At 29.4% G+C, this 13,480-nt stretch overlaps 1 protein-coding gene across 2 annotated transcripts in view; it reads right to left on the bottom strand.

Moving 5' to 3' along the window:
- The window catches only part of LOC123295059 (serine-rich adhesin for platelets), a 282,764-nt gene that overhangs the window by 251,482 nt on the left and 17,802 nt on the right, over positions 1-13,480 (bottom strand). The gene's annotated exons all lie outside the window — the stretch shown is intronic.

Below are 13,480 nucleotides of genomic sequence, written 5' to 3'. Positions count from 1 at the left end.
GCAATTTTTATAAAATTTAAGAAATCCACTTCAACATTTAACATTTCATGAATATCACTGCTTGAAAAGTTTCATATTATTTATAAGCACTCCATGTAAAACTAAAGCACGACACAATCTATGATGACATAATGACTGTAAAAAATGTATAAAAAGATTTTATCACGAATAATAATTTATACGATCTTGTTAATCTAGAAAAATTGTAAAAAAATTGATGAAATGCCCTTTTATAAGAAGACGACAATAAATTTATGATCATCATCATATACCATACATCTATAACGTTCAATTTTATATACGACGAATGTTTCTATAAAACCACCACCTGAGCTCACACTATTTGCACGTTGTTATTACTCTCTGCATCAATACATTTTATAACATCATCATCATCGTTGACTACATAGAATTCAAGAACCCCATCAGCATCTATCGCCATCAGTGAGTTAGATATATGAGGAAGGGGGACTGTTGTACCTTGATGATAATGTACCATGGAGTACACTTAAGTTTCTTGAAAGATCTGTGAGACAGTAAACTATATTAAGAACAAATTTAACAAGTAAAAATAAACAAACAATTGAATTTATTGATGAAATACCCTGTATAGAAAGAGTGGAATATTTGTGCTTGCATAATTTTTTTCATAAATTAGAAGAGTTTAAAAAACCAACACAATTATGGCAGCCTTTCGGAAGCGATTTATTTAGTTTTCTAAAATTAGGCACATTTTTTAAAGTAAATTCTATAACTTTGTTTTTGGAGAATGTCTCTAGAGACTACTAGTTGAAGCTACTGGAAAATTTTCAACTGTATATCTTTTATGGTTTTAGAGAAAATGGACCATAAAGTTTTGTCCTGACATCACGGATAAATTAGTGGCATTCACGAAAAAATGTTTCAAATAAACTTATTTTTTTGTAAAGAACATTTTTTACATTTAAACATTTGTTCTATCTCTAACGGTTTACAACAAGGCCCAAGACCCAAGACCTAATTGACCTATGTTGCTCATGTACGAACTTAGCCTTCTTAATCACGTCCTGTGCACGCTATAACAATTCAGCTTGATATGTCTTTTCGTTTTTGAGTTATCGTACTTACAGACAGACGGACAAGCAGGCAACCGGAAATGGACTACGTGATTTTATGAAGAACTATACCAAAATAGAAACTTAACACTGAACTTAGTATACCTTGATATATATTTCATATATATCAATTACATATATACAGAGTATTAAAATCGGGAGAATGAAGCCTATATGCTTTTGTTTAAGGTTTTTCGATACCAAAAAAATGAAAATGATCCAAAAATGTTATTTAACAATTAATTTAATTTTATTCATTTTTATTACATTCATATCGATTCCCTGAACGGAGAAATTAACTATCAAAGTCAGTTTTTCATTTTTGTCCACAGTTCTTATTTTTGGTTTGATTTTAAAGTTAAAGACTTCAGGACTATTGATAAAAAAAATTTATGTAGAGAGAATAGTAACAACAACCGTCGAATCGAACCGTACAGAGAATCGACTGGAAATTTATACTGAAGACGTATTAAATACTCATTAATTGACACAAAATTTCAGTTTTTTGGTAACCCATTAGTTTTGGTATCATAATTTTGCTCTTTCTGCTAACTTATTTACAATTTCGTTTCATGTTTAAATTATGTTCTAAGAAAAAATCACTTTTTTTTGGTAGAATTTTTCTTATACCATATTTCTACTTTAAACGTTATCTATGATGTTGAAATAAAAAAGTTTGGAAAGTCGCAACACCATGTACCTTAGATAAAAACAACATCCGGTCTAAGTGATCAATGAACTATTTTTTCTAACCAGTAAAAGTGGAAATAAGGAAGTTGTATTGACCCTGAATTAACTAAACAGGTGAAGGTGTGGATAATGAATGAATGCCAACAAGAAACTTGGAGGGCTTTTATTGTATCAACCACGTGCGGGTGGTATGCCGTACAATAAATGGGGATGACTGATACCTGGGCTCCATCTTACATCTATATCTAAAAATAACTAAATTGCAAATTGTTATTCAAGGTTCAACAAGCTACTATGAATACATATAGGGTGGACCATTTTAATCTACTAAGACATATGGCACGTTTGTAGTTAAACTATCAAAAAATAAATTAAACAAAAGTTACAGAGTTTGATGGAAGACATCATGTTCTGACATCAGAAGTGCACCGGGTTGCTTTAATAGTAGTTTAGATCTTAAAAGGTAAAAGATAGAATAACACTTTAAACTAGAAAGTTGATCCTCCTTCATAAAAGAACTAACATTTTTTATTTTAAACATTTTTTTCAAAAATCGTAAGCTTCCGGAGGAAATGTGACCTCCTGAATGTTAACTGAATGTTAAACCATTAGTGCATTTAATCGAAAAAAATAATGGTAGCTTTAGACAAAGCTTTCAACAAAAGTTATCAAGGATAGTAAAGGTCTTTCGCCTGTGTTAATAATTTTTAGTCCAGGTAAACATTTAAGAACATTTAAAGATCAAGGTCAAATGACCTAGAAACTATAATTACAGATCATGGATACAGGCGGATGTACTCTATTGGCCTTTAGGTATTGGCTAAGGCATTTTTCTGTTATCTTTCAGCCTGTTACCTTTAAATTGAATCCATTAATAAAATATACGTTGCATATATAAGTTGCATTTTCACCGAAATCTGACTATTTTAGAAAAAATGTTTTAAATAAAAATGTTTGTTTTTTATGAGGATCAATTTTTTAAGTAAAAGTTTTATCTTTTACCTTTTAGGATCTAAATTGACTATTAAGGTAACTCGGAGAACTATGTTAAATCTGGTATCACATCAGGCCGTCTCCCATCAAACTCTGCAACTTTTGCAAGTTTTTTTGATTGGTTAACCACAATTTATGGTCAACAAAACGAACTAATAGCCATAATATATCAAAACGGTCCACCTTGTATAGATGGTATAATTCATCTATAATCTATGTGCATAAATCGTTATTGTAAACGTGATAATGAATAATATGTTCCAATATTATAAATATTTATTACGATGTTATAAAATGTATATTTATAGAATGATTTTAAAATCTATTTCAAGAATTTCTGTTATTTACTTATATTTCCTAGATTTTCCTTCATGAAATTTATGTAAGCACGTTTTGCAGAACCAATGATGTATACTAATATTTACTCGCTCTACCTAAGGCATAAAAAATCCTTGCGAATTGCCTTAACACCACGAAATTTGATGATGGAAAATAGATTTAAAAAACTAAACTAACACTCGCTGTCATTGTTGTAGAAACGGTATAATTTCCAACAGCATAATGATCGATAATAAAACCTCCAAAATTCAAGTAAGATGTTTAAAAACCATTATAACTTTCTTTACTTTCAGCAAATAAATTATGAAGTATATTAATATACATTTACTGCCGCTCCCACCATGGATATGTTTGATAAATTTACTGACGTTTCCACCATTTTTAACCCCAGAAATTAAAAAAAAATGGGTGTTATAAGTTTGACCGCTATGCGTGTGTGTCTGTCTGTGGCATCGTATGAACCGATTTTAATTTTTTTGGTTCCATTTGAAAGGTAATTTAATGGAGAGTGTACTTGGCTATGTTTCAATTACGAGCTTAGGGTTCCGTGCCCAAAAAAATTGGCGATGATCTTCAAAATCGATTCAGTTTGGAAAAGGCATGACATATAATTTTAACATATAAATAATTACTATGGACATAAATAGTCAAATAAACCTAACTCAATTCATTTCGAAGAGTCAAATGGTAAAATAATTAGATAATTCAAAAAAATAATTCAAAAGAACAATGTCAACTCAAATATTTCAATTAAAATATTTCAATACCAAAATTTGTCCCAATGATAGCTCTCTAAGTATTCTTTTCATCTCATCTGATGTCCTTGACCATCACATTAATATTGATTTAAGAAGGAGTGTTATAAGTTTAAAGTGTTTAACTGTGCTTCTGTGTGGTTCTTAGTGGCATCGTAGCACCTAAACGGTCCAACCGACTTGATTCAGAATATTTCATAGCTAAGTTTCCAAAAATCGGCTAAAAGGAATAAATCGCATTTGTCGGAGGTTTTTTAAATTTTGTAAATTTCACTTGTTATAAATTGACTTATTTGAGACAAAAATATTTGATTAATTGATAATATTTTTCCAACACACCCCTAACAAGCATATAATTTGCATAATAATATTTGTGATATAAGCTGCACATCAAACTCTTAGAACGATATCCATGAATAATAAAACTAACTAGAATATTTAGAATATTCATGATTTATAAAATATGATATTTACGTCAACCTTATTCGATATATAACCTTCGTAATAAATGAAAAATTATTTTTAACATACTGCACCGTACACGACGACAGAACGGCTTTATAATAGTCGGAAAATTTATTCAGGATGTATGATATATATAAATTGTGGAAAATTTCTTAACATAACCACCAAAAATAATAATAATAAATGTCTTAAGATATTTCCAGCAGTTTTAAGGTATTTTCAGAAACTGTTTATCGACAGAGTTTAACAAGAAACCAAATTTAAGAACTTGATAGAGCTACTATAAAATCCCAAAGTTTCAGAAATTTTGACCGTTCAAAACACGAGAAAAATATGCCTTAATATCTCGAAAACTTTTTTTTTGTATTTGATTCCCAAAACATTCCTTTTCCACTTTTTTTAAAATCCTGTTGAAATGATTTTTTTAATGTCGTAAAAAAGGAGGGAGGACAGTGAGTTTTACATGCTTTGAATGAGAAAATCGTGAACTTTGTAGCTGATTTTCTCGCAATCTAAACGACCAAACACTATGCAACTTCGGGATCTAACAGCTAACATTATTCTAAGTCTGTGAAAAAAATAGACCTAATCTGTCAACAAGTACATTCATGCTGAAAATACCTTAAATAAAAATTATTTTCTTGTAGTTTTAGATTGAAATAGTTTATTAAATCCTAATTTACGTTAAAAAAGAAGCAATAGGGCTTGGAATTGTCTCAAAAACTAAATATAGTGTGCTCTTTATGGTGTTCTAAATTATGGTAATTTGTGAGCAAAATTTGATTCACACTCGACGAAATTATTAAACATGCTATTTTTAAATATTCGACTTTTTTGCAAAAGCTTTTTGTTAACAATAAAAAAATTTTGTTTGTACATAAATAATGTGATTTTTCTAATTAATTAATTTTTTTAAAAGTGAAAATGTACAAAGTGTGCTTGTACAATTAGTATTTTTGTAATATACTAATTGATTTGTTTATAATAATTAATAGCACTAAAATTTTTTATTTTGTGATTGGAGAGTGAAATTTTTTTAAAACTAATAATTCTGAATAATTTTTAAAAGAAATATTTTAAAAATTGTTCTTTGTCCAAAATTCGAGTTTTAAACTTTCTAATCACTTGCCAGTTCCAATTCCTTTTACTCCCTTAAAAATTGTATAATGTAAATTAATTACTCAAATTTTGACTACATTTTCCATTTACATAATTAATCGAATTTATGTAATTATTTAATTATTAAAAATAATAAATAATAATCTTTTTACTATGCCCGTCTAAGTGGACGACCAGTGCCGTGAATTTTTTATCTAGATATTGGCAATACTAGACTAGACTATTCACTTATAGTTTTAACCTAATAGAACGAGATTAAATTTAAAAAGTAGAAGCTTTTTATGTTTTAATCTATATCGAAAATGTATGCGTTCATTAAACATTTGCTATTCTCAACATGTTAAAATTCTAAATTTTAATGTTATATATTTAAACGAGTAATTCTTGTATATATATATATATATATATATATATATTTGGGATCTCGGATTTTGGGGCGAAAAATGGATCTAGCTAGGATTCATGTTTAGAAAAGATTTATCCGAGTTTTCAGGAAAAACTGAAACGTTAACTGCAAAATAGGACTTTTCCTGACATCTATTGGCCAGTATATACATTGTACGTGGTTCGTTTCGTATGTGTATAGTGTGCGGTCCATATGGCATTGACATTTTTGGTTGATATATAGCTTCTGTGAAATGCTTGTGTCTTTTCCAGGCCAAGCGTCTTTTCCTTTTGCGTAATCCAGGTACTTGTTAACACTTTATCAGATTTTTGTCAAAAAATTAACTTAAGAGTTACAAATTAATAACATATTAGAATTTCAACCTTCAAAAATACGTTCGATCAACCTTAATAATTCGAAACAGAAATATTATTTATGTTCTTAAAATTCACATTAAATGAGATTTTCTAATCTTATAACTAAACCCATCAATTTTAATATCATAACCGCAAATATAAATTTATTTTGAGGACTCATTAATATCTAAATTATTCTCTTCAATGTATTGTCTTCATAAAGGTTTTAGTAAATGTCCAATAGGTATATTTCCATTAAGTAAGGTTTGTTCACAAACTTAACAAAAATAAAAACTTTTTAGATACCACAGGTATTTTCCGGCCTTTTCATAGAAAGGAACATTCAAACCCATATAGCATATAAATTAAATTCTAGTCGTAATGAAATTTCCCCATTCCCTTAAGCATATAAAAACCACACCAGAATAATATACCAGACGGTACGGTCGGACGAGTAGGTTTATATAGAAAATTCAATTGTTCTAAGCCATCATATTATATGTGTTGATTTATGAAGAAGTGTAAATAAATAATATTGTGGCTAACAAAGTTTATAGAAAACAAAAGAAAAAACAATTATTTGTGTGTTGTGAATAAAAATACATTTTTCTTGTTGGTCTAGGACCAGATGTACTGGATCAGACGATTCCATATGAGAGTGCTACAGATGCCTCAAGCCTCCTATAATGGAAGAGCTTGGCCAAAAAAATTTGTGTAATTAACTAAAGCTGATAATTTGAGCATTGGTTTTAGAAGTTGTGTACACACACATACTGCAGCACATATATGCTATCGAATAATTTTAGTTTTGCCTGGTTCGAAAATGCATTTACTAAAGCTGGAAATTGTTTTCCAGCTTGTATATTGCATATAAATAACAGTTATAATTGTCAGTCAGTTAGGTGTTAGAGCAGGGCTGGTCAGTCAGCCCTTATTTATGTACAATAAATAAATAAGAATCATTTATGATTTCCGTGGTATTTAAATGAATTTTTTAAAGCTGAAAATTCATGTAAATACCTTATTTATTTATTGTTCACAAATAAGTGCTGACTGACCAGCACTGTTGTAACGTTTAACTGGCTGACTGTCATAACTGTTATCTATATGCAATATACAAGCTGTATAACAATTTCAATTTTCAGCTTTATGTTCATTTTAGTACCACGTAAAACTTAACTTTTTCGCTAGCATATATCTGACCCCTGTTCTATCGCTCGCTTGACTGACCGCAGTATGTGTGTGTACACAAATACTATAACAAATCCACTTAATCCACTACTCCCTTTCGCGAAGTAGCAGAAAAGTCGAACGAGGAACGAGAATGTGGAGGTGATACTTGTTGTGTTTCGCCTGTCCTTGTCGATTTCCCTTGTCCGACTTCGCTAAGATTGGTAAGAAATATCAGTATCGGTGTGAACGCTATACTGATTTGACCATTGATGGAATAGTAACATTAGCAATAGTTATGGCGGACGAATCACTGTAGAATGGGTGTCTGGTCCATGCTGGTTGGCTCTACCCACCATATTTCTGATGGATAATTGCTTGATATCTCATACCAGTATCATTTTAGGGGCATAGCTTAACCAAATGAAACCGGTCCTGAGGCTAGATGTGAGTATTACAGAAAATTAAATTAAAATTAAGATTTTTGGGTCCTACTCTTACCCATTTTGGAAATTTATTTGTCTTTAGCTTGTGAAAATCATATCAAACACGTGAAAATCATATCAAACTTAAAGGTTTTTTGAGTCCTACTAATTTGTTGGTCATTAAGCCTTTTACGAGGTAGTTTTTTTGAACTATACTGAATTGAATAAAAATACTGAAAAAATGGCCCGAAGCCCAAGAGAGAGATCCACGAATTTGAAAATTTTCTAGGCTAAAACTTTGTTTGCCACTATCTTGACAAGAGATTAATGTCAAGCAAACTTATTACAAATTTTGAGTATTTGATAATTTGAAGGGTTATTGTACACTTAAGGGTCAAGTTTTGGGAACAAAAGAGGGTTTATTATATTTTTTGAATAGAATAGCTTAGATTTTAGATTTTTGGAAAGAGTAAATTATCGAGATCAACTTTAGCTTAATTTTCTTCCAGTTTGGTATAATTCAAAAAGCTTTCTTATGCAATTCCAGAGATTTATTTTCAAATAAATTATAGTTTCAAAAAAAACCCACGCTTTATTGCAATAAAAAGTGGATGGGAACTTTATTTGAAAAGTAAAATTCAAAGCGTGGAACAAAGCTAATAAAAGCGTGGTAAAAATAAGGATTACTAATTAAAAATAACAACAAATTATCATGCAATTGACAACGAAATATGCATATTGGGCTACGTGTATTAATTCTAAAATGACTTTCTAGGACCCTGGAAAATATAAACAATTTTTCAATTAAAATTTCTAGTAGCAAAAACCCTTTCATATCCTTTTGACGCTTTGTTCTTTGATCAAAAACTCACGGATATGAATAAATCATTATGTAAAAAATTTTCATTTTATCTTTTCACCGCTTTGACTGCTTTGTGCGACGTTTATTCAGATGATGCATTTAATTATAAAATGTTATTAAAAATATTAGCTCCACACATGAGCTACTAACCTATGCCATACAGTGAACGACATATGAAACGTCTCTACTTTTAATGAAAAACAGTATAATAAACTTAAGGTCAATGAGTATCAACGCAATTAATAGAACCCAATTAACTACAACCTGAACGACTGTATAAATGCTCAAGTTTGATCTACAGCCTGAAAAATGGGAAATGCATATTTCGATATGTTGGTCTACACTCTTTAATCTCTTACGAGAGTGAAAAAGTTAAGAACCCAAATATATCGAACCCAAATATGTCGCTATACTTATTACGCTGTTTTATTTACATTGAAAAAGAATAAAATAACGAGAGGTGTCGTAGGACACACGATATAGAAAAACTATGTTCCTATTTCATCGTACATTATAAATGTAGCGCTTACTTTTTTTTCTCAGATTTGCTTTGATGTTTTTTAAGATCATTTTGTGCTTTTTTCTTCTGTTTATATTTAAAAAAATATTTGCTATAAAAAAAAATACAAGCTGAATCGATTAAAAAAGTTTTAGTTTCTTAGTTATCCTACATGTCGGATTTTTGGGTCATTTTTATTTGTTTCCCTTATTTTAGTTTTACCTTCCAACCAGCAAACAAATCAAAACGTGCGATAAGGAACTTAGTTCCAAAATACCTTCAGGAAGAGACAAATTCTTTCGTACATCCTGAACAATTGATACCCCTTTGTATTCATCTAAATACATAGAGTGTATGCAGGGATCATTCGTTACAATTATAACCTACCTATTTTGAGTATAAGCCGAATACATTTTTGCATTAACAGCAAAATAAAAAAAGACTACAATTGTATTACAAATTTCCCAAACGACTTCATCTCTCGTAACATAAATACACATGAGGTATATAGTATTACATGGAGAGATGATACTTTTGAAAAATATCCACCTACTCTAAAACCGTTTTGTAACACCATCATAGACGTTTGTGTTGATTCATAAATGTTCGGATAGATCATTTAGGATTGGAAAATAAATGACAGTAAAGTTTTAGAATATATGTATTTTTTTAAACATTTATTGCTGAAAATTTGTAGTAAAAGAGACGGTATAAGATCGATCTTCATCCATCTGATAGCCAGATGCATATTTTGTATGAAATTTTATTGATTTTTAAACAGTTTTTCTATCGAAAAGTGTTCATGGCTATTTTTATCTCCCGAACCAAAATAGGGGTACCATAAGTTTGACCGGTATGTGTGTATGTCTTTCAGTCGGTGGCATCGTAGTGACTAAACGGATGAACCGATTTTGATTTTTTTGTTTCGTTTATAAGGTAATTTAATGAAGAATGTTCTTAGCTATGATTCAAGTGCAAGTTATGATTCCATACCCGGAACTACTAAAAATAGGCAATGATCCTCAATATCGGTTCTGTTTAGAGAAAGCTCTAAGGAAAAAGGTGATTAAATGGAGAGTGTTTCTAGATATGTTTCTAGTACGAGGTAGTTAAATTCTGATACCATTTTCCAATGGCTAAAAAATCGGTGTAGACGGGTTCATACCATATGAACAGGTAAGTCAATATAGGTGACTACACCGATCTGTTAACCAATCGAAATTGGTATCAGAAGGCAGATAATTTCATATTGTATATGTGTATTGTATCAAAAAATATTGTATAAGCTTCTCAGAAAATAACTGATCGTGAAAACATTTATTAAAATTAATTTAATAGCCATGAACACTTTCAATAAAAAAACTATGATGGAGTGTTTAAAAATCAATAAAATTTCAAAAAAATTTGCCTCATCTGGTTATCAAATGAGTGGAGATCTACCTAATACTTTCTCTTAGATCATGAAAAGTCTTTTAAGAAAAATAACGACAAGAAAAAAATAAAAACATCTACCGAGATTTGAACATTAAAACACGCATAGCCCCAGCGAACACCTTTTTCACCCTCGACAAACAAAGAGGAGTGTTATAAGTTTAACGTATCTTTGTATCTGTGTGTCTTTCTGTGGCATGGTAGCTCCTAAACGGACGACTATTTTAAGCTTTATTTCTGTTGCAAGTTGAAAATAGGTGATTTTCTAACAATGAACAGCAGATTTTTGACGTGCTATTGACAAAATTTTAAACCTTATTGTTAAGTTTTCGTCAAAAAGCATCAATTATTTCAATAATTGTATAGATAATAAAAGATATTTTGATCCTTTATGCATGAGGATAAACGCAAGATATTAGAGAGTTGATCTCTAAGTTTGGCTAAGCATCTATGATAAACTTTATAAACTGGTTTTTGATATTTTATTATAAAATTGTAAAACGAATTTTGTTTTTTCTTTTTATATATATAAACATTTTCCCCATTGGTTAAACATCAGAAGATTGCATTTTTTTTTTGTTTCGTTTTTTATTTTATATACTAAATGGATGAAAAATACTCTTTTTGATGTTTCTAAAATATATATTTCATTTAGAATTGAAAAAAGGTTAATTTTCCCACCATCAAATTTTATTTTTAGACTATGTACTACATATTGAAGTTTTTTAAACTACTTTTCTCAACTGTATTTCAATTGACTTAATACAATGACAGAAAAGGTAAAGTACAAAAAATATTTTTCGGGTTCGAGTTCGGAATATTTGCGATATTTTAACAATTTATGTGAGAACTTTTAACAATGAATTTCGTATGAAAAATTTTATGTTAATCAGACGATAATTTTTCTTAAAAGAGATTTATTTAACAAATATTGGTCAACATAATTCCTAAATCAACTGTTTAATTATTATACCATGTATATGAAATATACCAAGGTATACTAAGTTTAGTCCCAAATTTGTAACGCTTATTGATGCTATGAACAAAATTTTGGACTAGGTGTTCATAAAATCACCTAATTAGTTCATTTCCGGTTGTCTGTCTGTCGTCTGTCGTCAGTCCATCTCTCATCACGATTACTCAAAAACGAAAAGAGATATCAAGCTGAAATTTTTAAAGCGTGCTGAGGACGTAAAAAGTGAGGTCGAGTTCGTAAATGAGTAACATATGTCAATTGAGTCTTGTAAACCGTTAAAGATAGAACAAAAGTTTAAATGTAAAAAATGTTCCTTAAAAAAACAAAAACTTTTGTTTAAAACATTTTTTCTAAAACATCACTGTTTACCCGTGAGAGCGCGTATTATGCGCAAATTGTAGTATTATTTGGGTATATCAGTTATATGTGTGTGACATGTATGTGTGTGTAATGTGACAGAGTAATCTATACATGGTATTTCAACAATTAACTCAGTCAATTGTTTGTTTTCACTTGTTTTTATGGTAAATAAATTATTGGACGAGATGCCATATCACTATGTTTATAATTATCAGTAATAATTTGATTAATTAGTTGAATGTTTATTAACAAATTATTAATTATTTATTGTACTAGTTAATTAAAATTCCTAGATTTTATTAATATTTTTAATGTCTTCATAGAAAAGTGTTGTATTCAATCCGAAAATCGAAATAAAGATTTTATACTTTGAGATTTATAATGTAATGCTTTAAAATGGTTATAACCCGATTTTTTTTAGTCAAAAAAGTGGTCAACGTCGGAATTAGGTGGAAGAAGCTAAATTTTTGAACAAACTTTTATTTTGATAGTAGAAATGTTGTCTCAAAAGTCGCAAATGGTTCGCGTCCTTAGATATTCAAAGTCAATCGTATATTAACGTTTATTATAAAAGTTGTATAGTTGATAAGTTGATAGAATTTTTCTACGAATTTTATCTGAAATTTTTTTTTTGAACGTTGAACTGTTTTTGATATAGAGGGCGCTCAGCTTAACCTACAAAACAGCAAACTTTTTAAAAAAAATTTATCCTCTACAACTTTAATGATAAATGTTAATACGCTTGAAGGCAAAAGAAACAAGATATACACAATAAACTGACTTTCGCGTCCTTTGAACTTGAATATCTACAAACTTGCACGTTTGTACAAAAATTCGGAATATTTCGTAAAATTCCGAGTATAATTATTTACTAAGTAATACATGTTATGTAGAAGCTAGATACTCTTGTCCATAATGCACTAAATTACAGGAGCTATTTCATTATTTAAATAGGTACAGTATCACGTACTGAATATATATGCACAAAATCCTTACAAAAATAGGCGGGGGAAGTGCCTCCATTTTAAGGAAAACCATATAGCCGTATAACCGTAGTGCAGCACTTCAGACCAAAACTGATAATAACTTTTATTGTAGATAATTAAATTACCTACCTTTTTTCTAAATTAATTGTTTTTTTTTTTTTGTTTTTTTTTTGTATGACTAACCGTTTATGACTTAAACGATTAAGATGATTTACTTATTGACTATTTGACCGATATGTCTTCTAATATTAGTTTAAACAAGAAATAATAACTTTACTTTTAAATCTACAATTTTCCTAAAACATTTACTTTAAATATTTTTTCCTAAAATTAATATTTATGAAGTTATAACGAGTTTAATGTTGCGTTTAAAGATAAAAAAAAAGAAGTATACATAATGTAATGATAAAAAATCAATAAAAATATATAAAAGGTTAATGTTAGTAACATAAGTAGCAATAACTAGTTTGCCTTCTTACCTGAAAAACGTTTAAACAAATATTGGAAGACATATCGGTCAAATAGCCAATAAATAAATCGTCATAGTCGTATAAGTCATAAATTGTTAGTGATAC

Source organism: Chrysoperla carnea, chromosome 3 (genome assembly GCF_905475395.1).
Source record: "Chrysoperla carnea chromosome 3, inChrCarn1.1, whole genome shotgun sequence".
NCBI classification, from domain to species: domain Eukaryota; kingdom Metazoa; phylum Arthropoda; class Insecta; order Neuroptera; family Chrysopidae; genus Chrysoperla; species Chrysoperla carnea.
This window is presented reverse-complemented; position numbering and strand designations above follow the sequence as displayed.